At 41.4% G+C, this 19,338-nt stretch overlaps 1 protein-coding gene across 1 annotated transcript in view; it reads left to right on the forward strand.

Annotated features, from left to right (window-relative positions):
* Positions 1–5,495: 5,495 nt before the first annotated feature.
* ENC1 (ectodermal-neural cortex 1) overlaps positions 5,496–19,338 on the forward strand; it is a 28,200-nt gene continuing 14,357 nt past the window's right edge. The window contains exon 1 of the mRNA XM_088443749.1: positions 5,496–5,571. The gene's annotated coding sequence lies outside the window, so the exon portion shown is untranslated. The remainder of the gene's footprint in view (positions 5,572–19,338) is intronic.

A 19,338-nucleotide genomic window follows, 5' to 3' on the forward strand; every position in this document is an offset into this window, starting at 1 on the left:
GGGAGTGGAGATCCGAACGCAGGCGTGCTTAAAGGTCAAAACGGGCGTTTTATGGGTGTGCATATTTAAAACAGCAGCGTCAGTGACCACGTCACTGGGTTATTTTTTAGCCAGAACTGTTCGCAAATTTGTGGTAGCAAACACCAACCACAAGAATAGCGAGCAGTTCATACGCTGGTCGATGTACTCGATTAATCTAATAAATAGCGGACATGACGTAGGATGCGAGCGGCCAGGGGGCGTTTTTAACAAATAAACGAGCGTATGTTTTGCTCGCTCGTTCAGACTTAGAGGTGTGAACAGACTACAATGTGCGTACGGATCATTTGAATAGCCACCCCTTGTTTTTAAACGAGCGACCACAAATAGCGAACGGCTCTGAATGAGGGCCAATGTTTTTTTCATGAAGATAACATTAAATTAATCAGAAATACACTCTATACATTGTTAATGTGGTAAATGACTATACTAGCTGCAAACGTCTGGTTTTTAAAGGAATATCTACATAGGTGTATAGAAGCCCATTTCCAGCAACCATCACTCCAGTGTTCTAATGGAACATTGTGTTTGTTAAGTGCATTAGAAGACTAGAAATCAAGAAAAAGGGGTCCTTGCAAAGGAATGCATTCCTTTGCAAGGACCCCTTTTTCTTGATTTCTTGACGAATTTGCATTTCGGGTCTGGGAATAGCACCCCACAATATTATAGGATACATAATTGAGCTTTTAGTAATATCTGTATGGGTTTTTTGCATGAATGTAGTATTGATACAATTTCCCTTGGTGCGATCTTCCTTTTGTGTCATTGTGCATTAGAAGACTAATCGGTGATTAGAAAACCCTTTTGCAATTATGTTAGCATAGCTGAAAACGGGTTTGCTCGTTAGAGAAGCTATAAATCTGGCCTTCCTTTGAGCTAGTTGAGTATCTGGAGCATCACATTTGTGGGTTCGATTATACTCTCAAATGGCCAGAAAAAGAGAACTTTCATGTAAAACTCGACAGTCTATTCTTGTTCTTAGAAATGAAGGCTATTCCATGCGAGAAATTGAAAAGAAGCTGAACATTTCCTACAACGGTGTGTACTACTCTCTTCAGAGAACAGCACAAACAGGCTCTAACCAGAGTAGAAAGAGAAGTGGGAGGCCTTGGTGCACAACTGTGCAAGAAGACAAGTACATTAGAGTTTCTAGTTTGAGAAATAGATGCCTCACAAGTCCTCAACTGGCAGCTTCATTAAATGGTACCGGCAAAACGCCAGTGTCAACAAAAGGAAAAGATTAATATGGGCAAAAGAACACAGACATTGTACAGAGGAAGATTAGAAAAAAGTGTTATGGACAGACGAATCGTAGTTTGAGGTGTTTGCATCACACAGAAGAACATTTGTGAGACACAGAACAAGTGAAAAGATGCTGGAAGAGTGCCTGACACCATCTGTCAAGCATGGTGGAGGTAATGTGATGATCTGGAGCTGCTTTGGTGCTGGTAAAGTGGGACATTTGTACAAGGTAAAAGGGTTTTTGAATAAGGAAGGCTATCACTCCATTTTGCAATGCCATGCCATACCCTGTGGACAGCGCTTGATTGGAGCCAATTTCCACCTCCAACAGGACAATGACCCAAAGCACACCTCCAAATTATGCAAGAACTATTTAGGGAAGAAGCAGGCAGCTGGTATTCGGTCTGTAATGGAGTGGCCAGCGCAGTCACCAGATCTTAACCCCATTGAGCTGTTGTGGGAGCAGTTTGACCGTATGGTACGCAAGAAGTGCCCATCAAGCCAATCCGACTTGTGGGAGGTGCTTCAGGAAGTGTGGGGTGAAATTTCTTCAGATTACCTCAACCAATTAACAGGTAGAATGCCAAAGGTCTGCAATGCTGTAATTGCTGCAAAAGAAGCATTCTTTGACGAAAGCAAAGTTTGAAGAACAAAATTATTATTTCAAATAAAAATCATTATTTCTAACCTTGCCAATGTCTTGACCATATGTTCTATTCATTTTACAACTCATTTTATAAATAAAAGTAAGTTTTCATGTAAAACACGAAATTGTCTGGGTAACCCCAAACTTTTGAACGACAGTGTACACTGAGAGACAATCGTTCAGATCAGCCAATTAAACAACTGTGTGGACATGAACTATAATTGTTCACAGCCTGAAAGTGGCTGAAGCACATTCTGGATAATTTATTTTGGGTATAAAACCTTCAATCCTTCTGTGAAAGAGTTTGCCTCTATACATCTGGCAGTGTATGGATGCTCTCCCATTATTGGGCCATCACTCCTCCACTCTTCAATGTTGGCTGGTTGTAGTTTATGGCCAGCTTAAGTGTCTCATGCATGGCTTTCAGTAGGATGATATGCAGTCAGTTTAACATTTAAGTATAGGTTGACATTATATACATGTAGACATCCTAAATGTCAACATTTAGAACATGTCAAAATTATGCTGTCGACAGTCTGAATGATGACATGCTAAATATCGACAATATAGATCTCACCCAGGGCAATAATTTAGGGAACATGAGACACATTCTACATTATATAAGTTGTGATTTGGGTTACTGCTTTTCAACATCTGAGATTTCCAGGTGCTCAACATACACAGTATTCAGAGTTTCAGGGAAGGAGATTTGTGTCAGGGAGAAAAGACAAGACCCTGAATTCTCTAAGGGTGTCAACATTTAAACTGCTGCGCTGGTAATGAGTGTGATCTAATTTATCCAGTCACTAGTCAGAGTGCAAATTACAACAGAATGGAGTCGTGTTACTTCTCAGCCTGGTTAATTCAATTACCCCCATGCTGTTCTCATATCAGCCACCACAATCTCATGTTACTGCATCCCGACACTCATCGCTGGTGAGAGCTGTCCTTTGCAATTGAAGGACTTCCGGGTTTGTGACCCAGAAGTCCTTCTATGCATGCGGTGGGTGCTGGGAGGGATACCTCTCAGGACGAGTTGTGAATACAAGCCCATAAGCACCGCATCCAAGCCATCCATATGTGCTAAGCTGTCAAACCCCCGAAAACATTATTTTCTAGGGTTTGACTGCAAAATCAGCATTGCTGCATTCCACCCATACACATCATATCATTTGGCTTCATTCATGACCTGTTGCTTTAAATCCTATAGAGCGTGAACACAGGCCACTGTAGTTTTGTCCAATTTTCCATCAGGTATCCTGCTGCATTACTTACCGAAAGGACAAGAATGGGCTATCCCACTGACTGGGCGGAATTCAATTCATTCCAGCCCCTATCGCGCCCGATGGAGCTATTCTATTCTTGCTCCTGTCGGGCGCGATCAGCTGCCAATCGCTACATTTCAGCTCGCAGCCCCAGGGGGATGAGAGCTGAAATGTGCGAAAAGTGACATGTTTGGGCGCCCAAACATCACTTTTCGTGATCGCACCCAGTACTTTGGTCAGGTTTAGCTGCTTTACGTGGCTAAACCTGACCTCTAAGGGCGCGATCAGCATGAAAAGCTGGCACAATTGAATAGCGGCCCGCGATCTCATGTCACTTTAGACGGGAGATGCGGGCCGCAAAATCAATTGAATTCCGCCCCTAGAGCTAAAGTATGCTTCTGAAATCCACATTTTTATTAATTTTAAAAAAATAATAATTTAGATAAGCGAATAAAAAATAAACTAAATTTTAAAATGGCTGCCCCACCTCGGCTCTAATATTTTGTAAGGATCCTGAATAATTTTTGTAAAGCGCCTTGAGTCCTTGTAGAAAAGCACTATATAAATAAAATAATGATTATTATTAATAATATTATTGTTAATAACAATATAATAATAATAATAATAATAATAATAATAATAATAATAATAAAACAAAGTACTGTATGTGAAGAAATTAGAAAAAAAGGTAATTTCAATTATGTTTCAAGAATAGGTAAATAAGAGCAATACCACCATATCAGGGTGAGGAGATCTGCGAACCTGCCATGAGATTAAAGCAAAATTCACATTTTATAACATAAATTCTAACAGTATCAATTAACTCTGTAATTTCAGTCTCAATATGTCTGAAGAGAGACAATGTTGCAAAAAGTACACTGTATCCACGTAGTAACTAGATTACAACTGTCTCCCTGATTTACAGAATACTCTATCAATTAACTTATCATGCGATTGGTGGACAAATAATTGAATATGAATGCCTATTTCGTAACATAGGAATTCTATATTCAATTATTTAACAAACAAAGGAGTGATGAGTTCATTGACTGACTGTAAATTGCAGGGACAGTTGTAATCTAGTTATTAAGTGGATACAGCGTACTTTTTGCAATCCTGTCTGCATATATCAGTCTCAATTAGTCTGAGAGGAGAGACAATTGATAAAGCTTATTAACACTTTTTCTTCATTATAAGATTATGCTTGTTATTATTCACTTACCTTACAGAAATAAAATAACAAATTATTTTATTTGAAATAAATTAAGTTTTGGATTTTAGAAAAATTCCTTGGTTTGAAAACAGAGTTGAACTTAATGGGGGGCACCCACTACAAGATCTGAAAACGACTGCACGATTACGACATTGTAATCGTGCAGTCGTTTGTCAGTCGTGTGATGTGCCTGCACTGAACGAGCAGACGTTCAGTGCAGGGTCATCCATCATCTGGAAACATGCTGAGCCTGACGATATCGTCAGGTTGACCAGCATGTTTGCACGATGATAGATGTCTAAAAGACCAAATTTTCAAACGATTTTCAAACGATGTTTGAACGATTATCGAACGATTTTATCGTTATCGTTCAACTTTATCGTCTAGTGGATACCCCCCTTTAAGTCGGTTCTAATTGCTCCTGAAATTGTGCACACAGAACTAAACGAGTAAATTCACCGAATGTGGCTGCATCTATCCGTACAGTTGATTTGTTACTCATCACCATCATCAGGGCGCACCAGCCTGTATTTGGCACAAAAGGTGGAAACCACTTATTTATGCTTACATCCAACTCGGCATGGCCTGCAGGTGATTCAACACACCCTCACTGAACTTTGTCTATGGGTTCTATGTACTAAGAGGCACTTTAGCACAGTGTAGCGAAACAGGAGCTGGTCACCACAGTTGTTACTAATAACAGACCAGCCGAGGAGGGTGAACATTTAGTCACCCTATCGCCTACCCTCCAACATGACCCCTTCCATCCGGTACAAAATGCTCTACTCCTGGACTTACCACTTAATTAATGATTGCAGTCACCTGTATTGAACTAGTTAATAGATGAGACAGGTGTTTCACCACAGGTGGCTGCAATCATCAATTAAGAGAGAAATCCAGGAGCAGAGCATTTTGTACCAGATGGAAGGGGTCATGTTGGAGGGTCGGCTATCAGCGGTGTAGGCAGTAGAGCAAAGACTGGACGATTGACCAGGTCTTCAGAGTTTCCCATCCTGTGCAGAGGAAGCAGAGAGTTGGTGTTTTTTTCATCAAACTTTATTGACACACAGCCAAAGTTATGGAGCTCACTTCCAGCTTCTCCAGTGAGGAGAATAGATACCGGCAGCTACAGGAGGCGATATCAGCGCTGGAGAAGACACCTGATGGTAAGCGACCTCTCCTCTTAGTAACACCAGGGACACTTAGCGCTGTCATAGGTGTCTATGGCAGCGGTAAGTGACCCAGGTGCAGGGCGATGTTGTGCTGGCAGGCTGCAGACAGAGAAAATCCCTTAGTACATACTGAGAAGTGGTATGTTCAGGGATTTTCTTTGCCTTTAGAATTTTTCCCTCTTTTCTCCTGTTAGTACATAGACCCCTATGTGAGATTGCCCCATTACAGCTCAGTTGCACCTCTGTGAGTATGAGGAGTGGCGATGCAATCAAAATGCATATTACTCTGTATCATCTGTACTTGTGTACGCTCGGTTCTGGAGAAACCACATAAGGTCATGAATGGACTGTTACAGGGAGGAAATTTACACTTCCCTGTAGCCATTGCCTTGGCACAGGCCATACAGGCAAATTGCTCCAGGGGGACATCATGCAGGCAACACAATGCTCGCTTGGTGAGATATGATACAATTTAGAGGGCACTACTTAAAATCATGCTTAGGGCACCAAATTAGTCAGAGCAGAGTAACAAGGTTCTGCCAAGGTACAACAACATTTCTCAGTTGGGAGCAAAGAAAAAAAAAAAAGCAACTTATATCTGGCATAAACCAAGTTGCACTGCAAGGGAGGCAAATACATTTATTTATTTATTTATTTATTAATGTACATGCAGGGTAAATACTGGCTGCTTTTGCATGTAGCCCACACATGCTGGACAGCTTTATTTTACACTGCAATTTCAGTTTAGACACACCCCTCCCAAATCTAACTGTGGGCCTGATTCATTACGGATCGCAACTGCGATTACGTACACAATCGGAAGATTGTTGCCTTCTGCGCGTGCGTATGCATTGCAGTGCACGTGCACAAACTATCCACTGCGATCGGGATTGCGATCACAGTGACTACGCAGACATCGCAGGGTGATTGACAAAAAGTGCCTTTGTGGGTGGTGATGGGGGGTGGTCGGAGAAACGCAGGCGTGTCAGTGCATTTGAAAGACGCTGCATGGGCGGGCATAAATTATCCACTGTGATGCCGTACGCAGCCTGAGTACTCATAGCGTGCAATGAGGTTAGCAATGCCTGAGTAAGGTTAGAGCTTGTGTAAGTGTGCGTCAGGCTGCGATGGTAATTGATTGTACCGATGGTTTTCCAGTCTTGCTAAACATTACGGGTGTATGTAAGGTAAAGTGGGCATTCTTATGATGTTCTGCGATGGCATAGTGATCACTATGGATTTGCATACTATCGCAGTGAGACTGCGTACGTAATCGCTATTGCAATCGCAGTTGCGATCGGTAGTGAATCAGGCTCTCTGTCTGCACATTTACAGTACATCTCCCCGCCTGCAGTGCAGCTTGATGTTACCAAGATGCAAAGGTACTTGCTCTTTATTTGCTTTGCTCCCAACTCAGAATCAGCCCCTCTAACTGAATCTGGGCCTGATTCTGAATGGACGCAATGGCAATTTATACGCAGACCGAGCGTTTGCCATTGCACATGCTTATAAGCCACACTATGCACATGTAGCGTTTGCGATTACACATACACAAAAAAACCTTTTCCCAAAGTGAGTGACAGGTACTCAGTGTTTAGGTGAGGTAAAGGGAGGGTGGTCAGAAAAATTCAGGTGTGTCTGACCGGTTAAACGCCATTACATGGGCATGCGTAAATTAGCCATTGCGATCACATACGGAGCATGAGAGCTCTCCGTGTGTCAGAAGAGCCGCTATATTTGAGGCAGGTCTGACCTTCCGCAAGGCCTGCATTGCTGGTCAATGTGCATCGATGTTACTGATATTTACACTTGTACGCGATGTCGGATGCAGTTGAGAAAGCAGCGGTGGACGTCCCTATGATCTGATAAGCCTTGGAACTATTAGCATATTTTTGCAGCTGTGTTCCGTGCGAAATCGTATCTGCATTCACATTAGCGTCCATCTCTGAATCAGGCCCTCTAATCCTAACTTTACATGAGGAAGCAAGTGAGCACTTCAATAGAACTACATTGTATTTTTAACATAAATAAATTTTACAGGCCGCATCAAAAACTGACACTAAGTGTAGGAGATTTAAGCTCCGTACACACGGAGCGATCAGACAGCTCAGACAACGATAAAGATATCGTTGTCTGATCGTCCTGCATGTGCTGGATGTTTGATATCGAACATCCAGCACATGCACCAACCCCCAAGCATCTATAACAACTATAGTATATTGACCAGGTTGGCCTGCATTCATGTGCGGTGGTCGATATCGACCATCCGTGCCCGCGCATCGACCGTCGTATGGGGGTTGGAAGGGCCCAAAAACAGGACAATATGATCGATATTGTTATTGTTCATATCGTCCTGTTTAATCGTACCGTGTGTACGCACCAGAAAGACTGATGGTATTTATTGCAGACTATCAGCATCAGAGGAAGTAAATAGGCTTGGAGAAACTAATGTAGCTGATGCAAGTTCTATGTTTTGGAGATCTACAAGGGACAACTTGGGAATTCAATCAAATGGAGTACCTGGCCCAGTTGAAAGACAAGTTTATTGGGACTAATTCTGAGTGCGATGTATGCAGAGGGTTGGGTATGATATCCCGGCTGTCGGGATGCCGCTGGTCAGAATCCCGACACCCATAGGAACGCACGTAAGTATTTACCTAATCCTTACCCTAACCCTTCCTCCCCAGTGCCTAACCCTAACCTCCCTCTTTAGTGCCTAAGCCTAACCTTCCCCTCCCCTAAACCTAATCCTAACACTCTCTCCCCGGTGCCTCACCTGTGTCTCATTACAGTTGTTGGAAATCATGATTGCACATATGTAACCCACTTCATAGGCATGCTCATGGTCTTGGTAAGGGGTTCTCAACAACACCCATACCCCGTCCCTTGTACAAAGACCACTAAACCCCCATCCTGGTCATAGACCCTCCCCCCCCTTGGACATAGGGCCTGATTCAGAGCCGATCGCTGCTGGCGAGCGCTCGCTCTGAATCAGGGCGGGGAATTTATTTTTTTTACCAGGCCGCTCGATAAGCTGTGGGTGACCACCCACAGCTTTTGTGAGCGGCCTGGAGCCCGTCGCGATTATCGCGACCATCAGGTTTGCAAGGAGACCCTGTGGTAGGGTCTCAGCTCTCGCAAGACCGAGTGGACTCCCTGCTCTAATAGAGCAGGAAGTCCATTACTGACATCACGAGTGATGTCAGTAGGGCCGCCCACAAACGCCAGGCGTTCCTAAGGGAACACCTGCGTTTGTGCAGCCACCCACCTCCCCCCCTACAAAATGGGGCAAGCTGTCAATCAACATCGACAGCCGCCCCGTCTTGTAACGAGACCCATAGCGACGGAGCGGCCATCACTGGACGGGAGGAGGTGCATGCACAGAGGGGGACCATCAACCCGCTTGCGAGCGCTGTGCGCTTGCGAGCGGGTCTGAATCAGTCCCATAGACTCCCCCTAGACATGCTTCCTTCCCACGGGACATAGACCACTCACCCCCCGCCACCCCCACACTCAACGCCCACCAAAGATCATTCAACTAATTCCTGGATCCTCTTCCCTGCCATGTGGCTGCTCCATCTGCTGGCTTGCTCCTCTGCTCGAGGCTGCTCTTCCTGGGGTCTGGCCAGTGATGTGGCAGCGCTGGTTTAGCGTGCCCACCATATTACTTAGGCCTCTGAAAGAATGACTTTACAGGGCCTATCCTGGGAGAGGGGAACCTTACAGAGGCTTCTGACAGAATGAGGACTATACAGGGCCTATTTTGTGAGATGGGACATTACTCAAGCCTCTGACAGAATGAGGACTATACAGGGCCTATCCTGTGAGAGGGGAACATTGCAGAGGCCTAACAGAATGAGGACTATACAGAGACTATCCTGTGAGAGGGGAACATTACTTAGGCTTCTGACAGAATGAGGACAATAGATGACCTATCCTGTGAGACGGGAATATTACAGAGGCCTCTGACAGAATGAGGACTATACAGGGCCTATCCTGTGAGAGGGTAACATTGCAGAGGCCTGACAGAATGAGGACTATACAGGGCCTATCCTGTAAGAGGGAGACCTTACAGAGGCCTCTGACAGAATGAGAACTGTACAGGGCCTATACTGCGAGATGGGAACATTACAGAGGCCTCTAACAGAATAAGGACTATACAGGACTTATCCTGTAAGAGGGGAACATTAGAGAGGGCTGTGACAGAATGAGGAAATACAGGACCTATCCTGTGAGAGGGTAACATTACTCAGGCCTCTGGAATTATATAAGAAATATTTTTGTGCACACACGTTAATGAACTGGCAGCTTGTCCCCAAATGATAAACACCAAATCATAAAAAAGTATATACTAAAAGAACAAACGGATCCAATCACTCAGCTCTTAAGGATATAAACACATCCCGATTTTTGCCAGGGAAGGCACAATATAAAAAAAGGGATAAATTGTATATAGTCACGTTTATAGTCCCACTCTAAGTCCAAAAAATATAAGAAAAAGTCAGCCCAATCCTGATTCCATCAGCGTATAAGAGTTTTCAACACCACGGATCCAATGGTAGCTCGTGTTTCCTCATGCACATATATGAAACAGAGGAAAAAACACATTCATAGTGTAAAACCTTCAAACAATTTATTTCACTTCACAAACATACATACAAATGGCTGCGTACCATAAATGTCCTTTTTCAGAAAAGGCACAGTCAAAAGCATATAGGGGTCATTTAAGATAAGCTCCCCCTATTGAGCTATACCTCCTTTTCTTTAGACAATGGTGTTGCTGCCTCTAAATTCCACCAATGCGTTTCAACCAATACTGGGTCTTTATCAAGGTGTATTACTCAGGCCTCTGACAGAATAAGGACTATACAGGGCCTATCCTGTCAGAAGAGAGTGTTAGGTAAAACAATTCCAGGAACCAATATTCTGGTTAATACGTTCATTTTGAAGACTTTTCCTGAGGAAAATCCCCCAAAACATGGTCACTCTTTCACAATATACCCCACCTGTTTTGGTGAGGCTGATAAGTTTGACTACTGTAAAGTATAAATATGTACAATACATAGAACATGCAAATAAAGAAACATTAATGTCAATAACTACAGTATTTTTCTTAATCAATTCTTGGGAAGCCAAATCTTACATAGTACTTAGGTAATTGCTAAAATAAATCCTAGATCTGGAGCATCCATAGGAAAGTGTAATAGTTCCCTGATGGAGCTGGACAGGAATATGGAGGAAGCTTTGTACTAATATGTAGAGTGTACATTTTGTCTGCACTGGCTGAGTATAACGGGGACTGCTGTTCGTCTGCTGTAGAATCATATTGGTTACTCCTCAGATAAACAATAAATGGAATGCAGAAATCCCAGGCAGACGTAAGACACGCACTGTCATTTATGCCAAGATTTCCATTGGGTAAATAAGAAACTGGGCAGACTATAATACCAATGTGTTCTTATAATAAGGAGATTCTTTGTGCTTTATTTTATGCCTTATATGAAAATGATAAAGCTGTCCATAAATCACATGTATTTAAGGCAAGAATGTGTAGAATCACTGTGCGATGGAGACTTGTGATAATCCCTTATGGTTCTGTCATTTCATTTCATTGTTGATTGAACTTCTGACAAAAATGCTAAACATCCAACATTAAATAATTGAAAGAATGCCACATAGCCTCAGGTACATACCACTGGGAAGAGCTGTCAGTCAGGTCTGTTTGCTCTTAAGAAATCTTTTCCGGTTGCATCAAGTAAAAGTTATTATGGGGTTCTGCTCTTTGCCTCCTGGAAGTGTGAAAACATTGTTCAATATATCTTTCATGTAATGCTCACTTTTACCTTCATTGGTAATGACAATTGTAACATGCTGAATACACCTGTGCAGGTTGTTGCCTGTGAGCAATAAAAATGTGCTCAAAAAAGTCATTGTTTACAAATGCTTCTCCCTGTCCCTGTCCTATACTCTAGCCTCCTGCTGGTTGTTGCTTTCAGGCAAGAATACTAACTGAAGGGATAGGCTGCTGAGGCCTGGTGAGGTTAGCTAGCCTGCAGGAGGTTAGGATTAGTCTCCGGAGAGTGGGGTTAGGATGAAGTTTCATTGAGGGGAGAGTTTAGGAGTAGGCAGTGGGGATAGGTAAAATATAGAGATGACTGCAGGGTAAGAGGAGGCTGTATAATCCGAGAAGAGAAGTGTATGTTAAACATTCAGTTTTGGAATTATATCCCATATATGCTATTATATGTAAATTCATAATTTATCATGTCTGTAACTCAACAAACAGAAATATACAAATGGACAATTTTTACACTCAACTCTATGGGCCATATTTAATTTGGGAGCAGGTTTTCCGGGGATAAAGTATCGGGCGTGTGCCTGCTTTATCCCCGTATTGAATTATAAATCAACAAAAACAGGAGCAGGTGGAAAGGTAAGTATCGCCAAATAACTGGAATTTTCGGGAAATATTCCAGGGACCCCCCTAAAGATGTCTAGACATGGGGGATCACTATTGGTACCCCCATCTTTACCTGCTGAAAGAAGTCGGGGTTACTAATAGCCGCGGCAGGTGCATATTTGCGGCTATGAAGAAGGGGTGAAGAAAAGCACTTAGATTCTTTTTTTTTAGTAAACATAACTATTGCTATCAAATTTGGGGTACATGAAAATGGGGTAAGCATTTTTTTTAAGTCCCTAAAATGATTTTTAAAAATTCTGCAAAAATGCACCTGCCGCTACTCCCGGAATGAAGAAAACACCTGCCGAATACTTGGGAACCCCTCTGAATTTAATTTGGCTATTTTAGAAGTGTGTTCCCTATTTTTTTTTTTCAACCCCAAAAGTAAAGTTAATTTTTTGGGGTGTTCCGATATTTTTTTTTTACTTTTTTTTGACAGTTTATTTTTAAATGACATTCCCAGGGGTACAGGCTATTTTCTTTAAGCCTGCACCCCTAAACCGCAATTCTGCACTTTTTTCGCCACCTATTTCAGTGGTGAAAAGTTATCCCTGTTATTTTTCAAAGACTCTTCGAACCTGCGAAAAGTCTTTGAAATTGAATACGGGGATAATTGAAATAGGCAAAAATTACGTCATCCGACATTTCGCTCCAAATTGAATATGGCCCTAAATGATCCCCTATATTGGGGAATGTCACAGGCTGTGGGGCAAGTTACATCTTTAGTATGAAAGGCCCTATTATGATATCAGCGCAGATAGTGTAATGGTTAGCATTACTACCTCACAGCACTGAGGTCGTGGGTTTGATTCCTAACACGGCCCAGTGTGGAGTTTGTATATACTCCTTGTGCTTGCGTGGGTTTCCCCTGAGTACTCTGGTTTCATTCCAACACCTATCCTTTACTGGGCTTATAGGAAAGGCTCCTATTGCTGCTATTATGGCTCTCACTACTGCATTATCAGAAGCAATGGTGCACAGCTTGGCAGACATACCTATACTGTATAATATCATTGATGTAAGACTATACAACATTACTTTATGAAGATGCTGCACTGTCACCACAGATTATTATTGAAAAGTTTCCCCCATAATCCACACTCTGGAACAACCCAGGGTGCCCAATTAAAGATTGCTATAACATAGGTAAGGGATGTGATATGGGAAGTCGTAATAAAGAATGTCATCAGGTTCTGAACGTCAACGGTCAGAATTTTAGATCAACAAGCAATATATCAAAATGATTAAATTGATGACATGTTCATAATGTCAACACTAATCATTTTGACACCTTAATGACGACATACAGATTTTTGTTTATTTTAGTCTAACCCCTAACCCTAACACCAAAAATAAGCAAATTCTTGTGTTGACATGTTAAATATTGACATGTTGACATTTTAACCATGTCATAATTTTTGCATTTCAACATATTGGTTGTCAACCTAAAGTCCATGTTGACCATCTGACCAATTCACATTCAGTACTAGTCGACATTCTGGTGTCGACATTCTGAATGTGAACCTTCTGACCAGATCCCATAAGGAAGAGTGCCTTACCAGATTCCCAGGAGCAACCAGGCTGCCAGCATGTGCCTCTGATACCTCAGTGGAGCCGTAGTTGAATGTGAAAATTGCTGTGTGAATCTGGCCACAAGTCCGGGGATGTCCTACTGCCAGAAGAAAGTGTCTACCATGAGGTGACTTCAGCACTGTCTCCTGGAGCACATGACTCAGAAGCTGGTGGTTGAATTACCAAAATCTTAGAGTCACCAAAGCTGTTCCCACTATTGCTCTGGCACTATATTAACATAATTTCCCCCATTTTATTTTATTAAGCAGCAGTTTTTTTTTATGGAGGGAGCCATTATTACTACAATATCACTAATATATTAAAATATATATCACCTTCCAGTCTGGAGTGCTTTTCCAATGTGGAACCAAATAAATATACTAAAGTACATTAAAGGGGAACTGTACAGTGTGTTTGGAAAAATACCTTTAGGGTTGAAATTGGTTGGAAAGCAGGTGGGAGAGATTCTGTTTGATGCAAAGCAACCCTACAGAGAGTAGGCAGGACAGAAACGGCAGCAGTGAACCTATGAATGAGATCTGCGGGTTACCAGCTTTCTGCCAGGCAGACTTGCAAGAGTTGTTTTGCTTTGATGCATTTTTATTTTCCCTTATTCTAAAGGTACTCAAGTTTTAAGAAATATAAAGGACAATGCACTAGATAACTTTTTCTCTCTCTTCTGCTAATCCCTTTATTTGAGGAAACTTCCAAAGAAAGAAAAAAGCATTAAAACAAAATGAAGAATTTGGAAGAAAGAAAGAAACAGAAGAAAAAAAACGTATCTTCATTTATATACAATGCTGGCTACGTTTATTACATATTACCATTATGGTGTGAAAGGCACTACAAGCAAGTTTTCACACCCTATTTTCAAATGGACTTTTGCATATATATAAATATATATAAGTAACGGTTAAAAGAAAAACACCAGATGAAAACGAGACATATTCATTTATAGGCTCTATTGTGTCTTTCTGGCTGAAAATTCAAATGCACTCAGCACTATTTTGCTAAATACTTGGAATGTATGTACAGTACATTTGACTATGATTTATTTTAGTGAACTGTTTTATAATGTCCAGTAAGACATAGGCACAAAACACTGTCAGCAGCACAACGCTTTCCATTCCATTAATAAGCTACCATGAGTTGTAGTCGCATGTAAGCAGTAATATTAAGTCCCTTTAAATTCAAATGAAAGTGTATCGTGCTTGGTAAAGTCAGATAATAACATTCATTAAAGCATATTGTACATCATGGAATAAGGCATTTTATTATTTGCCATTATTTAATGTTCCCCTAGAGGGCGCACTGTAGCTAGCTTACTTTAGTTTGTCCCCTGCTGCTCTCTTTGCTTGAAATGTATTTTTTAAAGATTCTTATGTTATACAGTAATTCTATTTATTTATTATGTATTTAGTTATTTGGGATATATGAAGAATATATAACATTCTGTAGACCAGTAGTTCTCTAACTAGGGAAACCCATAGGACAAGTAGAGCACATGTCTATAGTCATACCTGCCTACCCTCCTGGTTTTCGCAGGAGGCTCCCGCAACCCCGGAAGGGTAGGCATTTCTCCCGCATTCTGCCTACTTCCTAATAAAGTGGGCAGAATTAGGAGAATTTCCGTGGCGATAGCGGGTGTCCGTGTAGGGGGCGGGACTTAATGTAATTTGCGTCATTTGGCTCTGCCCCCTATTTAAATTTAAGCTAATCGCGGGCATTTTACCGTGAGGGGTGGGGTTTAATGACGTGAATTGTCAGGCCCCGCCCCCGTCGCCACCCACCTGCCTTTCCTCTCAGGGCTTTTCCCGGGGAAGAGACGGCAAAGGTAGACAACTATGTCTATAGTTTATCAATAGCAACAAATGAAATATTAGCTCTTGCCCGACTACACTGCATTGCTAGAAGCTGATCTCTGTTTGTATTTTATAGGTTACATCACTGAGCTCTGCATCATGTTTTTAAATAAGCTCCTGGTATTCTTCATTTTTGGTTGGATCTACTTGCCTAAATTACATACAGAACACAGGTTATAAAGGAAAATAAATAATGTAATGTATGTGTGATACATCTGATATATGTGTGCTTTGTTTTCAGTAAGTTATGGTTGCAATCAAAGCTGTAATAGGGTTCACGGCACCCTGTGCCAGCCACGCCCCCAGCTGCATGATGTCATAATGTCATGTTTAGGGGGCGGGGCAGTCAGCACCGGGAAGGACATCAGCACCACCGGAACATCCTCAGATGCTCTGGGGTGCTGCCGGCTGCATGTCTGGAGCATCCAATGGACACCCCTTGTTACGGCCCTGGTTGTAACGCAATAAATTTAGTACAGACTGATTTAATAAACATTTAATTTTCCCCTAGCTTGTAATATTCATGTTGGCTGACCTGTCAGATGAGGATAGAAAAAGCAGAGTCATTTTACTGTTTGTATACTAGAGTATCTGACACAGGATAAATCCAGAGCTGGATCACCCTCTAGAAAACCTATGCACCCGTTTAGCTTTCTTAGACATTCTTGTAGGCTCCCAAATTTCTTTGAAAACTCAAGAGGTTGTTGTCATAAGTAAGTTTGTAGCTGCGACTTCCATCCCTAAGCTCGCTCCCATTGACGTACCTGGGTCTGATGTGGCTGGGGTACGTCTGGAAACGCGATTTCACGTTCAATTCTGAAATTGCCAAAAACAGTAGTGCACAAATGCAAATGCATTACAGTATATACTGTATAATGGCTGAATGAGGCTGATAAGAAATACCCAAGTGGCTTGGGTCATGTAAAATGCACCACGAAGCAGATGCAAATACAGAATTGTATTTTTTCTCATGACAACACTTATGCAGGCTTCCCCTTCCAAAACAGTAGGAATCATTATTTATTTGTGTAAAACTAGTGTGTTCTGCAGCTTAAAGTGACTTTTAAAACAATGTTGCTGTAGCTTTATGGTTTTTGCAAAAGTGGGTGTGTTTTCACTGTGTGTGACCAATCACATGCAGTCTTAGTCATCAGTGTTACACTGACACCAGGGTGACAGGGTGAGAGCACCCATACCTCAGGCCCCTTCAGGCAGCTACGTTTGCAACTTTTCACCGGGCATTTTAGTCGAACTTTGTAATTACACGCACACATGATGCCCTTACTGTACTTTGACAAAGTTCATACATTCAATGATCACCATTGCACACCTATCCCAGCCCTGATCACAGCCCCATAGTCACCTGCAGTAGCAGGTAATATGTAACCATGGGAAAATAAATGTCTGTAAATTTGTATACAGTATGTGCAATTAAAATATAAATACAAATCGTGTTTAGGTCTCACTCCAAAGAAGCTATACTGCATACTTGCCAACTCTCCCTGATTGTCAGGGAGACTCCCTGAAATAGTACAAATCTCCCAGACTCCCTGAAGAGTCTAGCAATCTCCCTCATTGCATCTTACCCCCATTATGAAGCGGTTACATAAAAGAAAATCAGAGATATACACATTCAAATGGGTTTATTAGTATCATTTCCCTGCATTGGTTATAAGGTACAATGGGCCAGATGTATGAAGCTCTGGGAAGTGATAAAGTGCAGAGTGATAAGCGACCAGCCAATCGGCTCCCAACTGTCATTTTTTAAACACAGCCTGTAACATGACAGTTGGGAGCGGATTGGTTGGTCGTTTATCACTCTGCACTTTATCACTTTCCAGAGCTTCATACATCTGCCCCAATGATCCCTATGGCTACTTGCATTTTCTGAAGAGTAAGTGTGTTTTCATCAATACGTAAATCTTAAGGTGCCCACACACTAGATGATTATCTGCACGATTTTGATGCATCGTAACGATAAATAGTTCAAATTTGTGCAAATCAGGCAGTTTCCACTGAGCGAAAATAATGTGTGGTCCCGCGAGTCTTTTATCGTATCTTCAAATCTTACCTACTGCAGGTAAGATATGCCAATCTCTTTAACAATGCACTGGAAATCGTTAAGGATGCACGATAGATCGTTAGTAGATAATTTGCCAAAATGAACACTTTATGCGCGATATCATTTGTCCAGGACTGCCAGGGAGCTGCCGGGGAGTTCAAGGGAAATCATCTGCATCATTTGTGAGTCGTTTAGTGTGTGGCCAGCTTTACTAACTGCTTTGGGGCTCATTTACATTTAAATATAAGTCAATTCTATGACATGTAGCAGTACACGTCCACTTTAACGCGCGCTCATATTTGTTATTTTCACAATCTTCCTGAAATGATTTTTCAAAAAGTAGCAAGCATGCCAAGTAGGTAATAAATCATACAAAGAACAAGAAATTGTCTCTCAAACTTTAATTTATGAACTAACCTAGGCTTAGGTAAGTAGTGTTTCTCTAGAACTGCCATGGAACTACATTTCCTATCATGGCCAGTCACTGACATGTGAGGACATGTTAGGGCTAAAGGTGCATATACACACAACGATTTTTTGAATGATTATCGATAACGATACCGTTTATCGTTCAATCGTTGAAAAAATTGTTCACTTTCTGAGTTAAAATGATGAACGATTATCGTTCATGCGCGTTCACATTTGTAGTTTAGTCAGATTGACCAACTCAACGATTTTCAGTAAGGGAATATGCAAAAATTGTTTGTAGTTCAAAAAAATCGTTCATTAAATTTAGTAAATGAACGATTTTAGTAAACGATTTTCGTTCATTTTTCCCTTGAAAAATTGAATGAAAATCGTTACTAAAATCGTTCATTTGCTAAATCGTTGTGTGTGTATGCAGCTTAATTCTACAATTGTGAACAAAAAAACATGCATCTTGTTACTATTATGAGACTGTGTATAAGTCACCACTAGATGGCGACAATCCTCTGCATTATTTCTGTACTCTAATAGTTGGCAGCTGTAAAGAGGAAGAAAATGTTAGTGAGCTAAATAACATGCACATCATTTTTCAAAGAAATCCATAATACCTTCACAGTTAATAACAGAAAACCCATAATGGGGGTAAGATGCACATAAATGATATACTAATTACCTTTCAGTGTATTATTTTATTCAAATGCAGACACATGTTAAAGCATGCTCCGTTACATGTTTCCCTAGTTGTCTTTGTGGTATATAATTGCAGATAATTACATGTAAGCTTAATGAGATGCACAGCTACTATTGCATGTAAGACACTTCCACAGATGAACTGATATTATATTCTAAGACAATTTACTCTGAAATTGTAAATGAAATTACTTCTAGCCTTTACCTTATGTTTGCTGTGAATAATGGCACACACAGAACATATGCCCAGTAGCCTATAATTTGTGAATCAATAGGGGGTCATTAAAGCCTAGGGGACTATATAATAGGGTTTATCTGGAAAATATGCATTTGAATGGACAGCTGGTAAGATATGTCAGGTCTTCTCCCTTGCTCTGAGCTGTGAGTGTAATTTGCCTCTGCGTGATACATATATGATAGGATATGACACTACTCTTCTGGCAGACCCATGGACAAAGATAGGTCCATAGGTCCATAGAGGAGTACAGGATCTATTGCAGTCTAGTACTGGTAAACCTGCTTCATGGCAATGCATTTAAACTATACAGCGACTGCACACTCAAAGCAACCCTGAATGCATTACCCTACATATTTCTTATTATTATTTATTATTATCAGTTATTTATATAGGCCAGCCTATTTTGTTGTGCATTACAATTGGGAACAGACAATAATAAGACGAGACTGGG

The sequence above is a fragment of the Taudactylus pleione genome, unplaced genomic scaffold (assembly GCF_031769625.1).
Source record: "Taudactylus pleione unplaced genomic scaffold, aTauple2 ptg000333l, whole genome shotgun sequence".
Classification (NCBI taxonomy): domain Eukaryota; kingdom Metazoa; phylum Chordata; class Amphibia; order Anura; family Myobatrachidae; genus Taudactylus; species Taudactylus pleione.